Source organism: Pristiophorus japonicus, chromosome 10, assembly GCF_044704955.1.
Source record: "Pristiophorus japonicus isolate sPriJap1 chromosome 10, sPriJap1.hap1, whole genome shotgun sequence".
NCBI lineage: Eukaryota > Metazoa > Chordata > Chondrichthyes > Pristiophoridae > Pristiophorus > Pristiophorus japonicus.
Genome location: NC_091986.1, coordinates 223,157,984 through 223,184,763, shown reverse-complemented (window position 1 = coordinate 223,184,763; position 26,780 = coordinate 223,157,984). Strand labels below are relative to the sequence as shown.

The following is a 26,780-nucleotide window of genomic DNA, read 5'->3' as shown; positions in this document are numbered from 1 at the left end:
GCCATTTGCCCCTTCAAGCCTGCACCGCCATTCAATAAGATCATGGCTGTCCTTCGGATTCAAATGCTCTCGGATCAGTGTGCACAAATTGTCGTACGATTTCTCCGTGTGTTTCGCTGGAGTGAGCAGATTCTTCGAGGCCATACGTTGGTGCCCCACAGACAGTGAGGAGGATCGCCTTTTGTTTGGCAGCGCTCTCTTCCCCATCTAGCTCATTGGCCACGAAGTATTTGTCGAATTGCTCCACAAAAATTTCTCAATCATCTCCCTCTGAGAATTTTTCCAGGATGCCCACTGTTCTCTGCATCTTTTGTGTTCGCTATCTGTATCTCAGTTGTTATGTATGCAGAAAGAGTCAAACTGAACACTGAGCACAAAGTAAAGTGTGACCGTGGTCTTTTATTGCAGATCTCCAGAGTACCCCTCCAACCTGTGAAGCCTCCTTTAAAACCTGTGCTCCCAAGGGATTATGGGATCCCTTGAGACCCCAGGGGATGAGCCCTCTGGTAGCTGTACAGAGTAAATACAAGTCCACATATATAACACTAACATTGTACCGTTGTTTAAAAGTTGTTTAGAAAGGGAGAGACTAATTAATTACAGGCCAGTCAGCCTAACCTCGGTGGTGGGAAAATTAATGTAAAAATTCTGAGGGATGGAATAAATCTTAATTTAGAAAGACACAGATTAATCAAGGACAGTCAGCATGGATTTGTTAAGGGAGGTCGTGTTTGACTAACTTGATTGCATTTTTTGAGGAGGTAACATGGAGGGTCGATGAGGGCAGTGAGTATGAAGTAGTGTGTATGGACTTTAGCAGGGTTTTTGGTATGGTCACATATGGCAGACTGGCCACGAAAGTAAAAGCCCATAGGATCCAGGGCAAAGTGACAAGTTGGATCCAAAATTGGCTCCGAGGCAGGAAGCAAAGGGTAATGGTCGATGGGTGTTTTTGTGACTGGATGTTTCCAGTGGGGTTCCGCAGGGCTCAGTACTAGATCCCTTGCTTTTTGTGGTTATATATCATTGATTTAAACTTGAATGTATGGGGTATGATTAAAAAATTTGCAGAAGATACAAAAATTGGCCGTGTGGTTGATAATGAAGAAAAAAGCTGCAGACAGCAGGAAGACATCAATAGAATGAATTTGAATCCCGAAATGCATTTGGGCAGGGCTAACAAGGCAAGGGAATACACAAATGGTAGGACACTGAAGTGTAGAGGAACAGAGGGACCTTGGAGTGCATGTCCACAGATCCCTGAAGGTAGCAGGACTGGTAAACATAAAAAATAGGAGGTGTAGGTCACCTGGCCCCTCGAGCCTGCTCCGCCATTTAATAAGACCATGGCTGATCTGATCGTGGATTCAACTCCAATTCCCTGCCCGCTCCCCATAACCCTTTATTCCTTTATTGCTCAAAAATCTGTCTATCTCCGCCTTAAATATATTCAATGACCCAGCCTCCACAGCTCTCTGGGGCAAAGAATTCCACAGATTTACAATCCTCTGAGAAGAAATTCCTCCTCGTCTCAGTTTTAAATGGGCGGCCCCTTAGCGTGAGATATGTCCCCTAGTTTTAGTTTCCCCAGAGAGTGGAAACATCCTCTTTGCACCCACCTTGTCGAGCCCCCTCATTATCTTATATGTTTTGATAAGACCACCTCTCATTCTTCTGAACTCCAATGAGTATAGGCCAAACCTACTCAACCTATCTTAAGTCAACCCCCTCATCTCCGGAATCAACCTAGTGAACCTTCTCTGAACAGCTTCCAATGCAAGTATATCCTTCCTTAAATACGGAGACCAACACTGTACGCAGTACTCCAGGTGTGGTCTCACCAATACCCTGTATAGTTGTAGCAGGATTTCCCTGTTTTTATACTCTATCCCCCTTGCAATAAAGGCCAACATTCCATTTGTCTTCCTGATCACTTGCTGTACCTACATACTAACTTTGTGTTTCATGCACAAGGATCCCCAGGTCCCTCTGTACTGCAGCACTTTGCAATTTTTCTCCATTTAAATTATAATTTGCTTTTCTATTTTTTGTGCCAAAGTGGCTAACCTCACATTTTCCCATATTATACTCCATCTGCCAAATTTTTGCCCACTCACTTAGCCTGTCTACATCCCTTTGCAGATTTTATGTGTCCTCCTCACAATTTGCTTTCCCACCCGGCTTTGTATCATCAGCAAACTTGGCTACATTACACTCTGTCCCTTCATCCAAGTCATTAATATAGATTGTAAATAGTTGAGGCCCCAGCACCGATCCCTGCAACACTTCACTAGTTACTGTTTGCCATCCGGAAAATTACCCATTTATCCCGACTCTCTGTTTTCTGTTAGTGAGCCAATCCCCTATCCATGATATATTACCCCCAACCCCGTGAACTTTTATCTTGTGCAGTAACCTTTTATGTGGCTCCTTAGCGAATGCCCTCTGGAAATCTAAATACACCACATCCACTGTTTTGTAACAATTCTATGATTATATTCCAAGAATCTGATATACCCCACACTCCTCACTTAACACTCTGATATATCCCTCACTGTAACACTCTGCTATACCCTACACCCCTCACTGGAATCTGAAATGAAAACACAAAATGCTGGAAATTTCAACGGGTCAAGCAGCATCTCTGGAGAGAAAAACAGTTAACGTTTCAGGTCGATGACCCTTCGTCAGAATTGGCGAATGTTTGAAAAGAACATATTCTTAAGCACTGAAAGGGGGAGGGGAAGAAAGAACAAAAGGGAAGGTCTGTGATAGGGTGGCGGGCAGAAGCGATTAGAGAGACAAAAGGGATGATGGGCCGAATTGAAATGGTAATGGCCGGAATTAGAAAAAGGTTAATCTAGATAGTGTGTGAATGGTAGAATAATGACCAGCTGCCATTGGAGACAGAGAAAAAACGTAAGCTCAGCAAGGTGGGGTGGGGGGGCGCTAAGGTAAAGAGAGTCACTGATGGGTAGAGGTTATGCTCTGAAATTGTTGAACTCTATGTAGAGTCCAGAAGGCTCTAAAGTGTCTAAGCCAAAGATGAGGTGCTGTTCCTCGAGCTTGCGTTGAGCTTCATTGGAACAGTGTAGGAGACCGAGGTCAGAGTGGGAGTGGAGCGGGGAATTAAAGTGACAGGCGACCGGAAGCTCAGGTTCACTCGTACGGACTGAACGGAGGTGTTCCGCAAAGCGGTCACCCAATCTACGCTTGGTCTCCACAATGTAGAGGAGACCACATCGTGAGCAGCGAATACAGTATACTAAATTGAAAGAAGTACAAGTAAATCACTGTTTCACCTGCAAGGAGTATTTGGGGCCCTGGATCGTGGGAACACTTCCTGTAACACTTATACACCCTTCATGGTAACACTCTGATATACTCCACATCTCTTACTGTACTATACCCCTCACTGTAAAACTCTGGTATACCCCAGACCCCTTACTGTAATACTCTGGAATTCCTCACAGTAATATTCTGATGTATCCCATACCCCTCACTAACACTCTGATATTCCCCACACCTCTCAATGTAACATGCTGATATATCCTACACCCAAGAACACCATGTTGGACAATGAATCACATCTACTTGAAGCAAATGATTTAGTTTTCTCCCATCTCACATTCTACCCTGATCTCCTGTGGATGTTGACAAATTGGGACAGATCCATGGGCACTGTGCAACCTCTAGAATCTCCTCCAAATGGCTACTCATCATGTTTGAGTCTGGTAAGTAAACATAAGAGAATCACAGCTACACCCATTACTGCCCTCACCCATTGTACACACACACACTTTCCAGCAAGTGTCACTGGAGAGTGAACATGATGAAAGTTGGCTGAGCTTTTCCATCTGTCTAGCGTTGTTGAGGTCATTTGTGTGTCCCTAATCCCTGGCCCAGCTGTGATCAGTTAAGACCTGGGAACCAGATTGAAACCCTGTTTTGCTTGGTATGACACTGGGTCACACATTTCCTCACTGAGCCATCCAGAGCTCTTGTGAACCATGTCTTTATTGGGATTCTCTTGTGTTTCTGACTGTCTTTTAGGTGTGCGCAACATACCTTGGTCTGCATGTGGTTCCTGTTCCCTATCTGGTAGACTCTGATCACTATGGTCTGCTGAATGTGTTCGTCGAACGTTCAGAGAGCCTAGGGTCCCAACTATTTCGACGCAAGAGCTTCTTCCCTTTGGGGTCGCTGAAAGAAATGGTGGTCAATATTGATAAGGAAAGCATGGAATTGATGGAGCAGAGCATCGACCACATAACGAGATGCGTAAATGACTTTGATTATGAGGAAGTGGTTATTGACGAAGGAGTTTTGAAATCCATCAAGCTGATTGTCAAAGATATCAACAAGGACGTCTCACTGTTCTTTGTCAAACCTGGCATAATGAGGGTATCGGAAGATTTTCCTTGGATCTATTCTATTAGGAATCTGTACATCATCTATGAAGTTATCTACACCACTAACATTGAGCTCCTGGTGACCGACAGTAAGCTGACCCAGCAGTTTATGTCCAAAACCCGTATTCCAATTGGGTTTCTGTGTAAGAAGTTCAAGTTGGGCGTGGGAGGACTAATCGGAGATGAGATGTTCATGAATAAATCTCTATCCACTGCAAACTTTGTGAATACCTCATCCCATATTTATCAGACGGTGATCAGCCAGTTCCTCAACGTATCCGACGCGCCTTTTCTGACACGTAATAAGAACTCCCCCAGTGTTTTCCGATCTCTTTTATCAGGTAAATGATTGAGATTACCTAATGGGTTCTGGGAGGGAGAATGGAATTGATGTTGGCGGGTTTTTTTTCTGAGCATTGAATCTCCATTTGGCAAGTTCAAGGAATACTGCAGGTTTCATAACCAGTGACAAATACTAAGTCCAACCAGCATTCCCTTCTTTTTCAGTAATGGTTCCCATAGACCCTCTCCATCTATTGACTGTCTTGACTTCACTATTTCGTCTGATCGTCAATGGATCTTAATCTGCTTCTAAAAAAACACATGTTCTCTTTTGTCCCAAACCCCCCATAGCAACTCTTTTTACAAAGTCTAAATCCACCCAAGACTCAAATCATGCTCCCATATTGAGGGAGTCTCTGCGCAGTCCTCTCAAGCTCCAAGACAGGACACAAGAAAACAACTTGTAAACTGAGAGAGATGCAGAATTGCTTTGGCTAGAATGAATAGTTGGTAACAGAAGTAAACTATTTATGACAGTGTGCTATAGGCACCCAGGCCAGGTTGAAAGCCTTGATCTGGAACTATGGGATGAGATAAGGAAAGAGACTGATAAGAAAAGAGACTGGTAAGGAACCAACTATAGTAGTTAGAGATTTGAACTTACCAGCAATTGACTGGGACAATAATGTCTCTACTGGTAAGACAAGGAAGGGATTTCTAGAGTTAACGGAAGACTGTTTTAGGACTTGGCTTGTAAAAGAACCAACAAGGGGAGAAAACATCCTGGATTTAATTGAGCAATAGGAACAATCAAATCTCCAACACAAAGTTGGGTAAGGCTTCAAGTACCGGTGATCATAATGTAATCACAGTAACATCACAAGGATTGGAGAGATTCTAAAAACCCAAAGAAAATTGGCAATTTTTTTGAGGTCCATCCTTATAGGCTTGAGAAGTCTTGTCATAGAGGGTTTGCCAGGTTTGAATACGACTAGGGGAGCGGAGGAATTATGGAGTTTCTTCAAGACCGTGATTCTGAATGCAATAGATCAATGTGTACCCTTGCAAAGCAAAAGTACCAACTTAAATGCACACCTGCCTGGTTGAACAGGACTACCAAGCAATTTGCAAAGAAGGGGAAAGAAAGCAATGAAGGAAAACAGAATTAAGACAGATTCAATACCAAAAAGCATACCTAGTGTAAAAAGGACATCAGAGTAGAAAATAAAAAGGAAGTGAAAGATGATGTTTTTAGTTACAATCAAAGAAAAATCAAAACGTGGGAGTGGGGCCACTGAGGGTGGGATCAGGTGACGGCATGACAACTGATGCTGCAAAAGCGCTAAGCTTTTTTTTTACCTCAGGTTTTACAAAGAAGGAGACAGGTTATTTATTTGATCTGGAAATGGAACTGGAGGATCTTGCAGAGGGAAGTTGTGACACTATTCACATTACTACCAGCAATGGTTACTGAACTGCTGTGCAAACTTAAGGTAACTATCATAAAAAGATCGCCAATTTGGGTTGATGAAGGGGGGATCTTGCTAATCTAATCTTTGAGGGTGTGTCAAAGGCGCTTACTAGGAGTAAGGCAGTGTACATGGACTTCAGTAAGGCCTTTGATACAGTTCTTCTGGATAGGCAAGTACAGAATAGAAAGAAATCGAGAATCCAAGGAAATTTTTACACTGGATATGTAATTGGTTGACTAATAGAACCCAGAGGGCAGTGGTACAGGGATTGCCATGGACCTGGGAGAATGTTACTAGTGTAGTCCCATCAAGGGTCTGTTTTGGGACCTCTTTTGTTTAATATCTTTATAAATGATCTGGAGCTTGGAGTCAAACCCGCAGTGGCAGTCATTTTCAGATTATTCAAAGCTAATGAAGGTGGTGGACTCCAAGGCTGAACAGGATAAGCTACAGGAGGATTTGAATATACTTCAGGACTGGGCAGACAGGTGGCAGGTGAAATATAATGTAGAGAATGCAAAGTGCTTCACAGAGACAAAATATCCAGGAAGGGACGTTTACTTAATGGAAAGAAAATAATGTGCATGAAAAATGAGAGCGATCTGGGGTCCTGATTGACAATAAATTGAAGCTATCCCAACAATGCTCGGTGGCAGTGAGTGAAGTAAATCGGATGTTAGGATGTATTAAAAGGTCAATATTGAGCTAAAATAGAGAGCTAATCCTGACACTTAATGAATCATTGGTGCGACTGCACTTAGAATACTGGATATAGTTCTGATCGCCACAATGTTCGTGGTCACTGAGGCGAGTCCGGGGATCAGCAGAGGCCTATAAAAGGCAGCGGGAGTTCGTGGTCGCTGAGGCGTGAGTCCGGGGATCAGCAGAGGCCTATAAAAGGCCGCGAGAGGCAGCGGGAGTTCGTGGTCGCTGAGGCGTGAGTCCGGGGGATCAGCAGAGGCCTATAAAAGGCCGCGAGAGGCAGCGGGAGTTCGTGGTCGCTGAGGCGTGAGTCCGGGGATCAGCAGAGGCCTATAAAAGGCCGCAAGAGGCAGTGGGAGTTCGTGGTCGCTGAGGCGGAGCTTGTGCAGCTACAGGGAGAAGGCAAAAAAGAAGTAGAAAGAAACAGGTGACGTCACAGCCTAGGGGGTAAGTGATTGGCTGGTGATTGGTAAGTAGCTTTTCTTTTTTTCTTATATTAGACAGTAACTTTTAACATTGTTGTTGCCAATTTAAGTGTATCTAAGGGTTAAGTCATGGCAGGACAGCTCGATCGGGTGTTATGCTCCTACTGTACCATGTGGGAACTCGGGGACACATCCGGTGTCCCTGACGACTACGTGTGCGGGAAGTGTATCCGCCTCCAGCTCCTGACTGTCCGCGTTGCGGAATTGGAGCTGAGGGTGGATTCACTCTGGAGCATCCACGATGCTGAGAATGACGTGAGTAGCATGTGTAGGGAGTTGGTCTTACCGCAGGAGAAGGGTCCACAGCCAGATAGGGAATGGAAGACCAGCAGGAAGAGTAGTGCAAGGAAGGTAGTGCAAGGGTCCCCTGTGGTCATCCCCCTGCAAAACAGATACACTGCTTTGAGTGCTGTTGGGGGGGGGGGAATGACTCATCAGGGGAGGGCAGCAGCAGCCAAGTTCATGGCACCGTGGCTGGCTCTGTTGCACAGGAGGGCAGGAAAAAGAGTGGGAGAGTGATAGGGGATTCAATGGTGAGGGAAATAGATAGGCGTTTCTGCGGCTGCAACCGAGACTCCAGGATGGTATGTTGCCTCCCTGGTGCAAGGGTCAAGGATGTCTCGGAGCAGGTGCAGGACATTCTAAAAAGGGAGGGAGAACAGCCAGTTGTCGTGGTGCACATTGGTACCAACGACATAGGTTTAAAAAAAAAGGGATGAGGTCCTACGAAACGAATTTAAGGAGCTAGGAGCTAAATTTAAAAAGTAGGACCTCAAAAGTAGCAATCTCTGGATTGCTACCAGTACCACGTGCTAGTCAGAGTAGGAATTGCAGGATAGTGCAGAAGAATACGTGGCTTGAGCAGTGGTGCAGCAGGGAGGGATTCAAATTCCAAGGGCATTGGAACCGGTTCTGGGGGAGGTGGGATCGGTACAAACCAGACGGTCTGCACCTGGGCAGGACCGGAACCAATGTCCTAGGGGGAGTGTTTGCTAGTGCTGTTGGGGAGGAGTTAAACTAATATGGCAGGGGGATGGGAACCAATGCAGAGAGACAGAGGGAAACAAAAAGGAGGCAAAAGCAAAAGACAAAGGAGATGAGGAAAAGTGGAGGGCAGAGAAGCCCAAGACAAAGAACAAAAAGGGCCACTGTACAGCAAAATTCTAAAAGGACAAAGGATGTTAAAAAAAACAAGCCTGAAAGCTTTGTGTCTTACTGCAAGAAGTATCCGCAATAAGGTGGATGAATTAACTGTGCAAATAGATGTTAACAAATATGATGTGATTGGGATTACGGAGACGTGGCTCCAGGATGATCAGGGCTGGGAACTCAACATCCAGGGGTATTCAACATTTAGGAAGGATAGAATAAAAGGAAAAGGAGATGGGGTAGCATTGCTGCTTAAAGAGGAGATTAATGCAATAGTTAGGAAAGACATTAGCTTGGATGATGTGGAATCTATATGGGTAGAGCTTGGAGTTGTGTACAGACCACCAAACCGTAGTAGGGAGGTTGGGGATGGCATCAAACAGGAAATTAGGGATGCGTGCAATAAAGGTACAGCAGTTATCATGGGTGACTTTAATCTGCAAATTGATTGGGCTAACCAAAACTGGTAGCAATGCTGTGGAGGAGAATTTCCTGGAATGTATAAGGGATGGTTTTCTAGACCAATATGTCGAGGAACCAACTAGAGAGCTGGCCATCCTAGACTGGGTCTTGTGTGATGAGAGGATTAATTGGCAATCTTGGGGAAGAGTGATCATAATATGGTTAGCCCAATCAGAATACCAAAGGACAAAAAACGTTAGTGGGAGTTGTGTACAGACCTCCAAACAGTAGTAGTGATGTTGGGGAGGGCATCAAACAGGAAATTATGGGTGCATGCAATAAAGGTGCAGCAGTTATCATGGGTGACTTTACTATGCACATAGATTGGGCTAGCCAAACTGGAAGCAATACGGTGGAGGAGGATTTCCTGGAGTGCATAAGGGATGGTTTTCTAGACCAATATGCCGAGGAACCAACTAGGGGGGAGGCCATCTTAGACTGGGTGTTGTGTAATGAGAGGAGATTAATTAGCAATCTCATTGTGAGAGGCCCCTTGGGGAAGAGTGACCATAATATGGTAGAATTCTGCATTAGGATGGAGAATGAAACCATTAATTCAGAGACCATGGTCCAGAACTTAAAGAAGGGTAACTTTGAAGGTATGAGGCGTGAATTGGCTAGGATAGATTGGCGAATGATACTTAAGGGGTTGACTGTGGATGGGCAATGGCAGACATTTAGAGACCGCATGGATGAACTACAACAATTGTACATTCCTGTCTGGCGTAAAAATAAAAAAGGGAAGGTGGCTCAACCGTGGCTATCAAGGGAAATCAGGGATAGTATTAAAGCCAAGGAAGTGGCAGACAAATTGGCCAGAAATAGCAGCGAACCCGGGGACTGGGAGTAATTTAGAACTCGGCAGAGGAGGACAAAGGATTTGATTAGGGCAGGGGAAATGGAGTACGAGAAGAAGCTTGCAGGAAACATTAAGACGGACTGCAAAAGTTTCTATCGATATGTAAAGAGAAAAAGGTTAGTAAAGACAAACGTAGGTCCCCTGCAGTCAGAATCAGGGGAAGTCATAACTGGGAACAAAGAAATGGCAGACCAATTGAACAAGTACTTTGGTTCGGTATTCACTAAGGAGGACACAAACAACCTTCCGGATATAAAAGGGTCAGAGGGTCTAGTAAGCAGGAGGAACTGAGGGAAATCCTTTAGTCAGGAAATTGTGTTGGGCAAATTGATGGGATTGAAGGCCGATAAATCCCCAGAGCCTGATGGACTGCATCCCAGAGTACTTAAGGAGGTGGCCTTGGAAATAGCGGATGCATTGACAGTCATTTTCCAACATTCCATTGACACTGGATCAGTTCCTATGGAGTGGAGGGTAGCCAATGTAACCCCACTTCTTAAAAAAGGAGGGAGAGAGGAAACAGGGAATTATAGACCGGTCAGCCTGACCTCGGTAGTGGGTAAAATGATGGAATCAATTATTAAGGATGTCATAGCAGCGCATTTGGAAAGAGGTGACATGATAGGTCCAAGTCAGCATGGATTTGTGAAAGGGAAATCATGCTTGACAAATCTTCTGGAATTTTTTGAGGATGTTTCCAGTAAAGTGGACAAGGGAGAACCAGTTGATGTGGTATATTTGGACTTTCAGAAGGCTTTCGACAAGGTCCCACACAAGAGATTAATGTGCAAAGTTAAAGCACATGGGATTGGGGGTAGTGTGCTGACGTGGATTGAGAACTGGTTGTCAGACAGGAAGCAAAGAGTAGGAGTAAATAAGTACTTTTCAGAATGGCAGGCAGTGACTAGTGGGGTACCGCAAGGTTCTGTGCTGGGGCCCCAGCTGTTTACATTGTACATTAATGATTTAGACGAAGGGATTAAATGTAGTATCTACAAATTTGCGGATAACACTAAGTTGGGTGGCAGTGTGAGCTGCGAGGAGGATGTTATGAGGCTGCAGAGTGACTTGGTTAGGTGAGTGGGCAAATGCATGGCAGATGAAGTATAAAGTGGATAAATGTGAGGTTATCCACTTTGGTGGTAAAAACAGAGAGACAGACTATTATCTGAATGGTGACAGATTAGGAAAAGGTGAGGTGCAACGAGACCTGGGTGTCATGGTACATCAGTCATTGAAGGTTGGCACGCAGGTACAGCAGGCGGTTAAGAAAGCAAATGGCATGTTGGCCTTTATAGCGAGGGGATTTGAGTACAGGGGCAGGGAGGTGTTGCTACAGTTGTACAGGGCCTTGGTGAGGCAACACCTGGAGTATTGTGTACAGTTTTGGTCTCCTAACTTGAGGAAGGACATTCTTGCTATTGAGGGAGTGTAGCGAAGATTCACCAGACTGATTCCCGGGATGGTGGGACTGACCTATCAAGAAAGACTGGATCAACTGGGCTTGTATTCATGGAGTTCAGAAGAATGAGAGGGGACCTCGTAGAAACGTTTAAAATTCTGACGGGTTTAGACAGGTTAGATGCAGGAAGAATGTTCCCAATGTTGGAAGTCCAGAACCAGGGGTCACAGTCTAAGGATAAGGGGTAAGCCATTTAGGACCGAGATGAGGAGAAACTTCTTCACCCAGAGAGTGGTGAACCTGTGGAATTCTCTACCACAGAAAGTTGTTGAGGCCAATTCACTAAATATATTCAAAAGGGAGTTAGATGAAGTCCTTACTACTAGGGGGATCAAGGGGTATGGCGAGAAAGCAAGAAGTCGGTACTGAAGTTGCATGTTCAGCCTTGAACTCATTGAATGGTGGTGCAGGCTAGAAGGGCTGAATGGCCTACTCTTGCACCTATTTTCTATGTTTCTAATACAGATAGGATATTTCAGCTATTAAAAGGATACAGAAGAGAGCAACTAGATTGATTGAGGAGATTAGAATTATAAAGGGACTAGATAATGGCAACCATAACAAGGTTTTTCACCTTATGCAGAACAATAGAACCAGATACCCCCTGCGCTTGAAAGGGTGTAAATTCTAAATAATATGCAGAAACATTAGCCTCGATATTAACATATTCCGATGGGCGAGACAGGATCAGGTGGGTGGTTAAATTGAGAAAATCATCCGATCTGCCCTCCCCAATCGATGCCACAATTTCCACGCTGGCTGTCAGAGGGTCAAACGAGTGTCCCGCTATGGAGAGACCGGTGGGCAATAAATTAATTTTAATCAGGGTGATGCAATAAGAATCCCAAATTGATTTTAGGTAGTGCAGCAGGGGTTTCCTCCAAGACAGCAAGGTCACCAGGGAAATGGAGGCGGGATTGGCAGGATCTTTATTTAAGTGCTTAACTTCCCAGATGCTTTCTCAGTTCATTGGAAACAGGAGGTGAGCATGCCAAGAGATTGAGGGTGAGTGGAGGTGCATTGAGTCGGTCTGATTGGTCATGATGAGAGTGGTGTGTGGGTGAGGAGTGGTGTGAATTGAGTAGGATTGACAAAACAAAGTGATGGGAGGTGCAGTGCAGGAGCTGGGAGAATATAGCCTTATGCTTACCTGTTCTGACCTGGTCAGATAATTAAACGCTTCAAGGGCACCCTCAAATCCTCCTTGAAAAAGTGCAATATCCCCACCAACACCTGGGAATTCCTGGCCCAAGACCCCTCAAAGTGGAGGAGAAGCATCCGGGAAGGCGCCAAACACCTCGAGTCTCTTCGCCGGGAGCACGCGGAAGACAAGCGCAAACAGTGGAAGGAGTGCACGACAACCCAAGTGCCCCACCCAACCGTCCCTCTAACCACTGTCTGCCATACTTGTAACAGAGACTGTAGGTCCCACATTGAACCACACCTGAGAACTCATATTAGTGTGGAAGCAATTCATCATGGACTGCCTAAGAAGAAGATAATTGAACCAATTGCGGCACTGAATCCATGACTTAGAGGTGACATTCCTGCTGCTCACCCCAGATACACAGAAATCTATAGCGCAGAAGGAGGCCATTTCGGCCCATCATGACCGCGCCGGCTGACAAAGAGCCACACGGCCTTCGATCAGCAGCCCTGAAAGTTGCATATAAACCTGTGAACAATGGTGGAAATATAAAGAGCACCCGACCTAACCAGTCTGCCCCACACAACTGCGACATTCCATTCATCGCAGCATTTTATACTCCACCCCAACTGGAGCCATGTGATCACCCGGGAGAGGCAAAAAACAGATAAAAAAACTCAGGCCAATTGGGGGGGAAAAAATCTGGGTAAATACACCTCCGACCCATCCAGGTGATCAAAACTAGTCCAGGAGGTCACTCTGGCAGTACTTACCATCATATCTGCACCAGCCAACAAGAGGTAATCCCACTTACCAGCTCTAGGTCTGTAACTCTGCAGGTTACAGCACTTTAAGTGCCCATCCAAGCACCTTTTTTAATGTGGTGAGGGCTTCTGCATCCACCACCCTTCCAGGCAGCGAGTCCCAGACACCGACAACCCTCTGCCTGAAGAAGCTTCCCCTCAAATCCCCTCTGAATCTTCCACCAACCACCTTAAAACTATGCCCCCTTATAATTGACTGCTCCCACCAAGGGAAATAGGCCCTTGCTATCCACTATATCCAGGCCCCTCAAAATTTTATATACCTCAATGTGGCCTCCTCTCAGCATTCTCTGTTCCAAAGAGACTAATCCCAGCCTATCCAATCTGTCCTCATAGCTACAATTCTCCATTCCAGGCAGCATCCTAGTAAATCTCCTCTGCACACTCTCCAGTGCAATCTTGTCCATCCTATAATACGGCGACCAGAACTGCACGCAGCATTCCAGCTGTGACCCAACCAAAGTATTATACAATTTAAGCATAACCTCCCTGCTCTTATATTCTATGCCTCGGCTATTAAAGGAAAGCATTCAGTATGCCTTAACCACCTTATCCAGCTGGCCTACTTTCAGGGATCTGTGGACAAGCACTCCAAGGTCCCTTTGTTCATCTACATTATTAAGTGGCCGACTGCTTAATATGCATACCCTTCCCTTATTAGCCCTCCCCAAGTGCATTACCTCACACTTCTCTGAATTAAATTCAATTTACCACTGTTCTACCCATCTGACCAGTAGATTGATATCCTCCTGCAGTCCATGACTTTCCTCTTCATTATCAACCACACAGCCAATTTTAGTGTCATCTGCAAACTTCTTAATCATACCCACTATATTCAAATCTAGACCACTGATGTATACCACAAAAAACAAGGGACCCAGAACTGAGCCCTGCGGAACCTCACTGGAAACATCCTTCCAGTCACAAAAACATCCATCAAGCATTACCCTTTGCTTCCTACCTCTGAGCCACTTTTGGATCCAACTTGCTATTTTGTCCTGGATCCCATGGGTTTTTACCTTTGTGACCAGTCTGCCATGTGGGACCTTAAAGTCCATATGCACTACAGTGTACGCACTACTCTCATCGACCCTCCTGATTACCTCCTCAAAAAATTCAATCAGGTTAGTCAAACATGATCTTCCCTTAACAAATCCAGGCTGACTGTCCCTAATTATCCTTGCCTTTCTAAATGTAGATTTATCCTGTCTTTCAGGATTTATTTCCAATAATTTTTCCACCACTGCAGTTAGGCTGACAGGCCTGTAATTACTTGGCCTATCCCGTTTTCCCTTCTTAAACAAGGGTACCACATTAGCAGTCCTCCAGCACCATACCTAGATCCAAAGAGTACTGGAAATCGATGGTCAAGGCCTCTTCTATTTTCTCTTTTACTTCACTCAACAGCCCGGGATGCATTTCATCTGGGCCTGGGGACTTATCTACTTTCAAAGCTGCTAAGCCCCTTAATACCTCCTCTCTCACTCTGTTTATTTCATCCAGAATTTCACACTCCTCCTCGATAGCAGTGTCTACATTGCCCCTTTCCTTTGAAAACAGACGCAAAGTATTCATTAAGAACCATACCCACATCTTCCGCCTCCACACACAGATATTACCCTCATCGTCTCGAATAGTTTTCCTTAATTTTACTTGCCAAGAATTTTTCATGCTCTTGCTTAGCATTCCTAATATACTTTTTAATTTCACTTCTGAACTTCCTATATTCCTCCAGAGATTCTATAGTATTTAGCTATTGGTATATGATATAAGCTTCCCCTTTTTTTTTCTTTATCCTCCCCTGTAAGTCCCTAGACATCCAAGGGGCTCTAGAATTGTTATTCCCACCCTTTTTCTTTAAGGGCACATGTTTGGCCTGAGCCTTCCGGATCTCCTCCTCGAATGCCTCCCCACTGTTCTGCCACTGATTTACCTTCAAGTAGCTGTTTCCAGTCCACTGGGGCCAAATCACTTCTCAACTTAGTAAAGTTAGCTTTTCCCCAATTTTGGACTTTTATTCCTGGTCTATCCTTGTCCTTACCCATAACTACCTTGAATCTGACTGAATAATAGTCACTGGCACCCAAATGCTCTCCCACTGATACCCCTTCCACCTGCCCAGCTTCATTCCCCAAAACTAAATCCAAAACCACCCCCTCCCATGTTGGGTTTGTTAAATACTGACTAAAAAGTTCTCTTGAATAGATTTTAAGCATTCCGCACCCTCTATACCCTTCATAGTATATTTGTCCCAATCAATATTAGGATAGTTGATCTTCTACCACTGCTGCCCTATAGTTTTTGCAGGTCACAGTCTAAGGATAAGGGGTAAGCCATTTAGGACCGAGATGCGAAGGAACTTCTTCACCCAGAGAGTGGTGAACCTGTGGAATTCTCTACCACAGAAAGTTGTTGAGGCCAATTCACTAAATATATTCAAAAAGGAGTTAGATGAGGTCTTTACTACTAGGGGGATCAAGGGGTATGGCGAGAAAGCAGGAATGGGGTACTGAAGTTGAATGTTCAGCTAGAAGGGCTGAATGGCCTACTCCTGCACCTATTTTCTATGTTTCTATGTTTTCTATGTCTCAGAAATTTGCCTACATATTTGCTCTTCTGTCTCCCTCTCACTGGGGGTCTATAAGTACACTCCCAGCAGTGTGACTGCCCCTTTTTTCTTTTTCAATTCGACCCATATGGCCTCGTTTGATGATCCCTCCAACATATCATCCCAACTAGAGAATGTATCCTTTAGATCTGTAGTCGGGACAAGATGAAACAGCTTGTCTTGGTCGTTCTGATGAAGGGTTGACGACGCAAAATGTTAACTCTGCTTTCTCTCCATAGATGCTGCCTGACCCGCTGAGATTTACAGCATTTTCTGTTTTTATTCCAGGTTCCAACATTCGCAGTATTTTGCTTTTGTCTAAATTATCTAGTCGGTTTAGAGAAAATGGGTGGGGTTGGGGGATGTGGTGAGAAGGTGGGATTGAGGGATATGATGAGAAGGTGGTTGGGGTTGAAAGATATCGTGAGATGGTGGGTAGGGTGGAGGGATATGGTGCTGCGGCCTCAACTATTTACAATCTGTATTAATGACTTGGATGAAGGGACCGAGTGTAATGTAGCCAGGTTTGCTGATATAAAGTTGGGTGGGAGAGCAAATTGTGAGGAGAACACAGAAATCTGCAAAGTGATATAGACAGGCTAAGTGGGAAAAATTTGGCCGATGGAGTATAATGTGGGAAAATGTGAGGTATCCACTTTGGCAGAAATAATAGAAAAGGAAATTATAATTTAAATGAAGAAAAATTGCAAAGTGCTGCAGTGCAAAGGGACCTGGGGGTATTTGTGCATGAACACAAAAAAGTTTGTATGCTGGTAAGCAAGTGATCAGGAAGGCAAATGGAATGTTGGCCTTTATTGCAAGCGGAATGGAGTATAAAAGCAGAGAAGTCCTGCTACAACTGTACAGGGTATAGTTGAGGTCACACCTGGAGTACTGCATACAATTTTGATCTTTGTATTTAGGAAGGATATACTTGCATTGGAGGCTGTTCAGAGAAAGTTCACTAGGTTGATTCCAGAGATGAGGGGGTTGACTTATGAAGATAGATTGAGTAGGTTGGGCTATACTCATTGGAGTTCAGAAGAATGAGAGGTGATCTTATCGAAACATATAAGATAACGAGGGGGCTCGACAAGGTGGATGCAGAGAGGATATTTCCACTCATAGGGGAAAATAAAACTAGTTGGCATGGTCTGAGAATAAGTGGCCACCATTTAAAACTGAGATGAGGACGAATTTCTTCTGAGGGTTGCAAATCTATGGCATTCTCTGCCCCAGAGAGCCGTGGAGGTGGGTCATTGACTATATTTAAGGCAGAGATAGACAGATTTTTGAACGATAAGGGAATAAAGGGTTATGGGGAGCGGGCAAGGAAGTGGAGCTGAGTCCATAATCAGATCAGCTGTGATCTTATTAAATGGCAGAGCAGGCTCGAGAGGCCAAATCTCCTGCTCCTATTTCTTATGCTCTTATGTTTGCTGCACTCCCTCTATGGCAAGTATATCCTTCCTTAGGTAAGGAGACCAAAACTGTACACAATACTCCCCAAGTTTGGTCTCACGAGGGCCCGAATAATTGTAGTATGATTTGTTTACTCTTATACTCAAATCCTCTTGTAATAAAGATGAACATTCCATTTGATTCCTAATTGCTTGCTGGCTGCATGTTAAGTTTCAGTGATTCATGTAGAAGGACACCTAGGTCCCCCTGAACACCAACATTTCCCAATCTCTCACCATTTAAAAAATACTCTGCTTTTCTATTGTTTCTACCAGTGGATAACATAGAAACATGGAAACAGAAAATAGGTGCAGGAGTAGCCATTCAGCCCTTCGAGCCTGCACCATCATTCAATAAGATCATGGCTGATCATTCACCTCAGTACCCCTTTCCTGCTTTCTCTCCATACCCCTTGATCCCTTTAGCCATAAGGGCCATATCTAACTCCCTCTTGAATATATCCAATGAACTGGCATCAACAACTCTCTGCGGTAGGGAATTCCACAGGTTAACAACTCTGAGTGAAGAAGTTTCTCCTCATCTCAGTCCTAAATGGCTGACCCCTTATCCTTAGACTATGTCCCCTGGTTCTGGACTTCCCCAACATCGGGACCATTATTCCTACATCTAACCTGTCCAGTCCCGTCAGAATTTTATATGTTGCTATGAGATCCCCTCTCATCCTTCTAAACTCCAGTGAATACAGGCCCAGTCGATCCAATCTCTCCACATATGTCAGTCCTGCCATCCCAGGAATCAGTCTGGTGAACCTTCACTGCACTACCTCAATAGCAAGAACGACCTTCCTCCGATTAGGAGACCAAAACTGAACACAATATTCCAGTTGTGGCCTCACTAAGGCCCTGTACAACTGCAGTAAGACCTCCCTGCTCCTATACTCAAATCCCCTAGCTATGAAGGCCAACTTACCATTTGCCTTCTTCACTGCCTGCTGTACTTGCATGCCAACTTTCAATGACTGATGTACCATAACTCCCAGGTCTCGTTGCACCTCCCCTTTTCCTAATCTGCCATTCAGATAATATTTTGCCTTCATGTTTTTGCCACCAAAGTGGATAACCTCACATTTATCTACATGATACTGCATCTGCCATGCCACTCGTTTGCCCAATCACCTAACCTGTCCACATTATATTCGTGTTCTTACCCACTCACTTAGCCTGTCTATATCCCCTTGAAGCCTCTTTGCATCCTCCTCACAACTTACATTCCCACCTAGCTTTGTATCATCAGCAAACTTTGGATATATTACATTTGGTCCTCTCATCCAAATCATTGATATAGATTGTGAATAGCTGGGGCAAAAGCACTGATCCTTGCAGTACCCCATTAGTTGCAGCCTGCCAACCCGAAAATGACCCATTTATTCCTACTCTCTCTTCTCTCCGTAAACCAATCCTCAAACTATACAAAACAAAATACTGTGGATGCTGGAATCTGAAATAAAAACAGAGAATGCTGGAAATCTCAGCGGGTCAGGCATCATCTGTGGAGAGAAAGAGAGTTAATTTTTTGTGTCTGTGACCCTTCGTCAGAATGTTCTAATGAAGGGTCACAGACCAGAAATGTTCTGTTTCAATCCTCAATCCATGCTAGTTTACTGTCCTCAATCCCATGAGCCCTAATTTTGTTCAATAATCTCTTGTGGCACCTTATCAAATGCCTCTAAAAATACAAATGTATCACATCCACTGGTCCCCCGCTTATCTATTCTGCTAGTTTCTACCTCTCAAAATTCTTAACAGATTTATCAAACATGATTTACTTTTCATAAATCCGTGTTGATTCTGCCCAATAATATTATTTTCGAAGTGTTCTGTTTCTACTTCCTTAATAGATTCTAGAATTCTCCCTACAACTGATGTCAGGCTAACTGGTCTGTTGTTCCCCATTTTCTCTCTCCCTCCATTCTTAAATAGTGGGGTTACATTTGCTATTTCCAATCCACGGGAATTGCTGGAATTTTGAAATATGACATCCAATGCATCCACTATCTCTATAGCCACCTCTTTTAAAACCCTAGGATGTATGTAGGCAATCTGGTCCAGGGAATTTATTGGCTTTCAGTCTCAAGTACTTTTTTTTTTTTTTTTTTACACATACTAATTTCTTTCAGTTCATCATTCTTGCTAGACCCTTGGTTCTCCACTATTACTGGGAGATTTTTTGTGTCTTCCAAGAAGACAGACACAAAGGGATTGAAATTGACCCTCTCCTTCAGGCCTATTACCACGCTGCAGAGTGGAGTGGCCGCTGACTTTTTGTGGAATGGCCGCTAATAGCCCAATTGCACTCCCAAGGTTTCACGGCGGTGTCCCGATCACCCCCCTACTGCTCCGCTGCTGCTGATCCGTGGTAAGCGCATCATCACCGTGCACACCCCGACAGGGACATTCCCCTCTGACAATCTGCGGCAGTGCCAAAACCTGTTTTTTTTTTTTTTTTTTTTCCCCCGGTGGCTTTCTGCAACGGCCGTGCGGCTTCCCTTAAAGAGCAGGATACACTGCCGCTGAGTTTTTTTTGTCAGCTGACTGTCACGTCGGCCGGACAATTATGCCCCCAGGTTTGGCTAAGCCTCCAACAGGCAACCTGCCACCCCCGTGATAAAAACCATTCAAACGAGGTGCGTGTGCCCTGTTTTGGGTGGGGGTAATTTCTGCCCCAAAGTATTTGTTTAACTACTCTGCCGGTTCCTTATTCCCAATTATAATTTCTCCTGTCTCAGCCTGTAAGGGACCCATGTTTACTTTCGTTAATCTCTTCCTTTTTACATATCTATAGAAGTTTTTACAGTCTGTTTTTCTGTCTCCGCTAGTCTACTATTATATTCTATTTTCTCTTTCTTTATCAATTTCTTGATCCTGGTAAATTCAGAAATCCTCCCAATCATCAGGCTTATTACTCTTTATGGCAACATGATCTTTCTTTAATATACTATCTTTAATTTCTCTTGTTAGCCATGGTTGGACCATTTTTAAAACATAAGAACATAAGATAGGTTGAGTAGGTTGGGCCTATACTCATTGGAGTTCAGAAGAATCAGAGGTGAGCAGGAGTAGGCCCCTCGCCTGCTCCACCATTGAATAAGATCATGGCTGATCTGATCTTGGCCTCAACTCCACTTCCTTGCCTGCTCCCCATAACTCTTGACTCCTTTATCATTCAATAACCTGTTTATCTCTACCTTAAATATATTCAATGACAGAGCCTCCACAGCTCTCTGGGGCAGAGAATTCCATAGATTTACAACTTTCTGAGAGAAGAAATTCCTCCTCATCTCAGTTTTAAATGGGCGGCCCATTATTCTAAGATTATGCCCCCTAGTTCTAGTCTTTCTCATCAGTGGAAACATCTCCCTGCATCCACCTTGTTGTGCCCTCTTATATGTTTCAATAAGATCGCCTCTCATTCTTCTGAACTCCAATGAGTATAGGCCCAACCTATTCAACCTATCTTCATAAGTCAACCCCCTCATCTCCAGAATTAACCGAGTGAACCTTCTCTGACAGCCTCCAATGCAAGTATATCCTTCCTTCAATACGGAGACCAAAACTGTACGTAGTACTCTAGGTGTGGCCTCACCAATACCCTGTACAGTTGTAGCAGGTCTTCCCTGTTTTTATACTCTCTCCCCTTTGCAATAAAGGCCAACATTCCTTTTGCCTTCCTGATCACTTGCTGTACCTGCATACTAATTTTTTTTTTCATGCACAAGGATCCCCAGGTCCCTCTGTACTGCAGCACTTTGCAATTTTTCTCCATTTAAAGTATAATTTGATTTTCTATTATTTCTGCCAAAGTTTTGCCCTACTCAAAACCTGTCTATATCCCTTTGCAGATTATTTGTGTCCCCACAATGTGCTTTCCCACCCACCTTTGTATCATCAGCAAACTTGGCTAAATTACACTCGGTCCCTTCATCCAAATCATTAATATAGATTGTAAATAGCTGAGGCCCCAGCACCGATTCCTGCGGCACCCCACTAGTTACTGTTTGCCAACCAGAGAATGAACCATTTATCTTGACTCTCTGTTTTCTGTTAGTTAGCCAATCCTCTATCTATGCTAATATATTACCCCCAATCCCGTGAACTTTTATCTTGTGCAGTAACCTTTTATCTGGCACCTTATCGAATGCCTTCTGGAAATCCAATTACACCACATCCACTGGTTCCCCCATATCCACCCTACTCATTACATCCTCAAAGAACTCCAGCAAATTTGTCAAACATGATTTCGCCACTGCATTCACCACCATGATTCTGCCCCTCAGGTATAGTCACCGCACAACATTATGACCAACTTCCGGATGAAAACAAAAATAAAACAAAAACCGGAATTTCCGGATAGAATCGACCTGAACCGCAGCTGATGTAAGAAAAATCGAAATGGGCTCTGTGCGCCCCATTTCAGGCGTGGGGCAATGTCTACCCCTGTATGTTTGTTGCAAATAATGAATTATTTTTCAAATTTTTGCCATTGCTTTTCTACTGTCATAAAATTTAATCATATTGTGATCACTGCTCCCCAGAGGCTCCTTTACTGCAAGGTTATGATTAACCCTGTGTCGTAGCACAGTACTAGGTCTAAAATAACCAATTCCCTCCTGGATTCCTTGATTTACTGATCTAAAAAACTATATTAATTGCATTCCATGAACTGTTCTTCTGCACTATTTCTGCAAATTTGGTTTGCCCAGTCTATGTGAAAACTAATTACTCTATTACCCTTGTTCCATGAATCTTTAATTTCCTGGTTTATACTCAGCACAGCACTACAAACACTGTTAGAGGGCCGATAGACTACTCCCACTAGTGTTTCTGCTTCTTGTTGTTTCATAGCTCCACCCACGCTGATTCTCCATTTTGTATTTCTGAGCCAAGACCCTTTCTACTGTCTTTATTTCCTCTTTTCTGTAGACAGGGCTTTAAACTAAAAAATGCAGGTGGGGATCAGGTAAGAGGAAGTCAATGCAATAGAGCACTTTAGCGATTTGGATAAGAACATAAGAAAAGAAATAGGAGCAGGAGTAGGCCATACGGCCCCTCGAAACTGCTCTGCCATTCAATACAATCATGGCTGATCCGATCATGGACTCTGCTCCCCATAACCTCTTAATCCCTTATTGGTTAAGAAACTGTCCATCTCTGTCTTAAATTTATTCAATGTCCCGGTTTCCACAGCTCTCTGAGGCAGTGAATTCCACAGATTTACATAGAAACATAGAAAATAGGTGCAGAAGTAGGCCATTCAGCCCTTTAAGCCTGCACCACCATTCAATAAGATCATGGCTGATCATTCCCTCAGTACCCCTTTCCTGCTTTCTCTTCATACCCCTGATACCTTTAGCCATAAGGGCCATATCTAACTCCCTCTTCAATATATCCAATGAATTGGCATCAACAACTCTCTGCAGTAGGGAATTCCAGAGCTTAACAACTCTGAGTGAAGAAATTTCTCCTCATCTCAGTCCTAAATGGCCTACCCCTTATCCTAAGACTGTGTCCCCTGGTTCTGGACTTCCCCAACATCAGGAACAATCGAACCTGTCCAATCCCGTCAGAATTTTATGTTTCTATGAGATCCCCTCTCATCCTTCTAAACTCCAGTGTATAAAGGCCCATTTGAATCCAGTCTCTCCTCATCGGTCAGTCCAGCCATCCCAGGAATCAATCTGGTGAACCTTCGCTGCATTTCCTCAATAGTAAGAACTTCTTTCCTCAGATTAGGAGACCAAAATTGAACACACTATTCCAGGTGAGGCCTCACCAAGGCCCTGTATAACTGCAGTAAGACCTCCCTGCTCCTCTACTCAAATCCCCTAGCTATGAAGGCCAACATACCATTTGCCTTCTTCACCGCCTGCTGTACTTGCATGCCAACTTTCAATGACTGATGAACCATGACACCCAGGTCTCGTTGCACCTCCCTTTTCCTAATCTGCCGCCATTCAGATAATATTCTGACTTCGTGTTTTTGGCTCCAAAGTGGATAACCTCACATTTATCCACATTATACTGCATCTGTCATGCATTTGCCCACTCACCGAACCTGTCCAAGTCACCCTTCAGCCTCTTAGTGTCCTCCTCACAGCTCTCACCGCCACCCAGTTTAGTGTCATCTGCAAATTTGGAGATATTACACTCAATTCCTTCATCTAAATCATTATATTGTAAAGAGCTGGGATCCCAGCACTGAACCCTGCGGCACCCCACTAGTCACTGCCTGCCATTCTGAAAAGGACCCGTTTAACCCGACTCTCTACTTCCTGTCTGCCAACCAGTTCTCTATCCATGTCAGTCCATTACCCCCAATATCATGTGCTTTGATTTTGCACACCAATCTCTTGTGTGGGAACTTGTCAAAAGCCTTTTGAAAATCCAAATACATCACATCCACTGGTTCTCGCTTGTCCACTCTACTAGTTACATCCTCAAAAAATTCCAGAATATTTGTCAAGCATGATTTCCCTTTCATAAATCCATGCTGACATGGATCGATCCTGTCACTGCTTTCCAAATGCGCTGCTATTTCAGCTTTAATAATTGATTCCAACATTTTCCCCACTACTGATGTCAGGCTAACCAATCTATAATTGCCTGTTTTCTCTCTCCCTCCTTTTTTAATAAAGTAGTGTTACATTAGCTAACTTCCAGTCCATAGGAACTGATCCAGATTCAATGGACTGTTGGAAAATGATCACCAATGCATTCACTATTGCTATGGCCACTTCCTTAAGTACTCTGGGATGCAGAATATCAGACCCCGGTGATTTATCGGCCTTCAACCTTCAATTTCTCTAACAATTTCCCACCTAATATGGCTATCCTTCAGTTCCTCCTTCTCACTAGACCCTCGGTCCCCTCGTACTTCCAGAAGGTTATTTGTGTCTTCCTTGGTGAAGACAGAACCAAAGTAATTGTTCAATTGGTCTGCCATTTCTTTATTCCCCATTATAAATTCACCTGAATCTGACTGCAAGGGACCTACGTTTGTCTTCACTAATCTTTTTCTCTTCACATATCTATAGAAGCTTTTGCAGTCAGTTTTTATGTTCCCGGCAAGCTTCCTCTCATACTCTATTTCCCCCCTCCTAATTAAACCCTTTGTCCTCCTCTGCTGAATTCTAAATTTCTCCCAGTCCTCAGGTTTGCTGCTTTTTCTGGCCAATTTATATGCCTCTTCCTTGGATTTAAAGCTATCCTTAATTTCAATTGTTAGCCACGGCTGAGCCACCTTCCCCGTTTTATTTTTACTCCAGACAGGGATGTACAAATGTTGAAGTTCATTCATGTGATCGTTAAATGTTTGCCATTGCCTATCCACCGTGAACCCTTTAAGTATCATTTGCCAGTCTATACTCGCCAATTCACACCTCATACCATCCAAGTTACCTTTCCTTAAGTTCAGGACACTAGTCTCTGAATTAACTATGTCACTCTCCATCTTAATAAAGAATTCTACCATATTATGTTCACTCTTCCCCAAGGGACCTCGCACAACAAGATTGCTAATTAGTCCTTTCTCATTACACATCACCCAGTCTAGAATGGCCAGCCCTCTAGTTGGTTCCTCAACATATTGGTCCAGAAAACCATCCCTAATACACTCCAGGAAATTCTCCTCCACCATATTGCTACAAGTTTGGTTAGCCCAATCTATATGTAGATTAAAGTCGCCCATGATAACTGCTGTACCTTTATTGCACGCATCCCTAATTTCTTGTTTGATGCTGTCTCTACTACTGTTTGGTGGTCTGTACACAACTTCCACTAGCGTTTTCTGCCCTTTGTTTTTCCGCAGCTTCACCCGTACAGATTCCACATCATCCAAGCTAATGTCCTTCCTTACTATTGCATTGATTTCCTCTTTAACCAGCAATGCTACCCCACCTCCTTTTCCTTTCTGTCTATCCTTCCTGAATGTTGAATACTCTTGGATGTTGAGTTCCCAGCCTTGGTCACCCTGGAGCCATGTCTCCATGATGCCAATTATATCGTATTCATTAATTGCTGCCTGTGCAGTTAATTCGGCCACCTTATTACTAATACTCCTCGCATTGAGGCACAGAGCCTTCTAACACACTTTGCCCTTTTCGAATTTTGCTGTAATGTGGCCCTTTTTGATTTTTGCCTTGGGTTTCTCTGCCCCCCCCCCCCCCCCCCCAACTTTTTCTTTTCTTCTTTCTATCTTTTGCTTCTGCCCCAATTCTACTTTCCTCTTCCACCCTGCATGGGTTCCCATCCCCCTGCCATATTAGTTTAATTCCTCCCCAACAGCACTAGCAAACACTCTCCCTAGGACATTAGTTTCAGTCCTGCCCAGGTGCAGACTGTCCGGTTTGTACTGGTCCCATCTCCCTCAGAACGGTTCCAATGTCCCAGGAATTTGAATCCCTCCCTACTGCGCCACTCCTCAAGCCACATATTCATCTGAGCTATCCTGCGATTCCTACTCTGACTAGCATGTGGCACTGGTAGCAATCCTGAGATTACTACCTTTGAGGTCCTTTTTAATTTAACTCCTAGCTCCCTAAGTTCATCTTGTAGGACCTCATCCCATTTTTTACCTATATCGTTGGTACCTATATGCACCATGACAACTGGCTGTTCACCCTCCTGCTCCAAAATGTCCTGCAACCACTCCAAGACGTCCTTGACCCTTACAAACCTCAGAAGAAATTCCTTCTCATCTCAGTTTTAAATAGGTGGCCCCTTATTCTAAGATTATGTCCCCTGGTTCTAGGCTCCCCTATCAGTGGAAACATCCTCTCTGCATTCACCTTGTCAAGCCCCCTCATAATCTTTTATGTTTCGATAAGATCACCTCATTCTTCTGAATTCCAATGAGTAGAGGCCCAACCTCCTCCACCTTTCCTCAAGTCAACACCCTCATCTCCAGAATCAACTTAATGAACCTTCTCTGAACTGCCTCCAAAGCAAGTATATTTTTTCTTAAATATGTAAACCAAAGCTGTACGCAGTATTCCAGATGTGGTCTCACCAATACCCTGTATAACTGTAGCAAGACTTCCTTGATTTTATACTCCATCCCCTTTGCAATAAAGGTCAAGATTCCATTGGCCTTCCTGATCACTTGCTGTACCTGCATACTATCCTTTTGTGTTTCATGCATAAATATCCCCAGGTCCTACTGTACTGCAGCACTTTGCAATTTTTCTTCATTTAAATAATAACTTGCTCTTTGATTTTTTTTTTACTGTCAAAGTGCATGACCTCACTCTTTTTCCAACATTATACTCCATCTGCCAATTTTTTTTCCACTCACTTAGCTTGTGAATGTCCTTTTTCAGATTTTTTTTGTGTCCTCCTCACACATTGCTTTTCCTCCCATCTGTGAATGATCAGCAAACTTGGCTACATTACACTTGGTCCTTTCTTCCAAGTCGTTAATATAGATTGTAAATAGTTGGG

General features: G+C 43.9%; 1 protein-coding gene across 3 annotated transcripts in view; it reads right to left on the bottom strand.

Moving 5' to 3' along the window:
* Positions 1-26,780, bottom strand: part of LOC139275325 (uro-adherence factor A) — a 292,625-nt gene that overhangs the window by 56,706 nt on the left and 209,139 nt on the right. The window contains exon 1 of one of the 3 annotated variants that reach the window (XM_070892633.1): positions 4,069-4,137. The exons of the other annotated variants lie outside the window; for them this stretch is intronic. The gene's annotated coding sequence lies outside the window, so the exon portion shown is untranslated. Of the gene's footprint in view, positions 1-4,068; positions 4,138-26,780 lie in introns of those variants that run through there. 3 annotated transcript variants of the gene reach the window in all.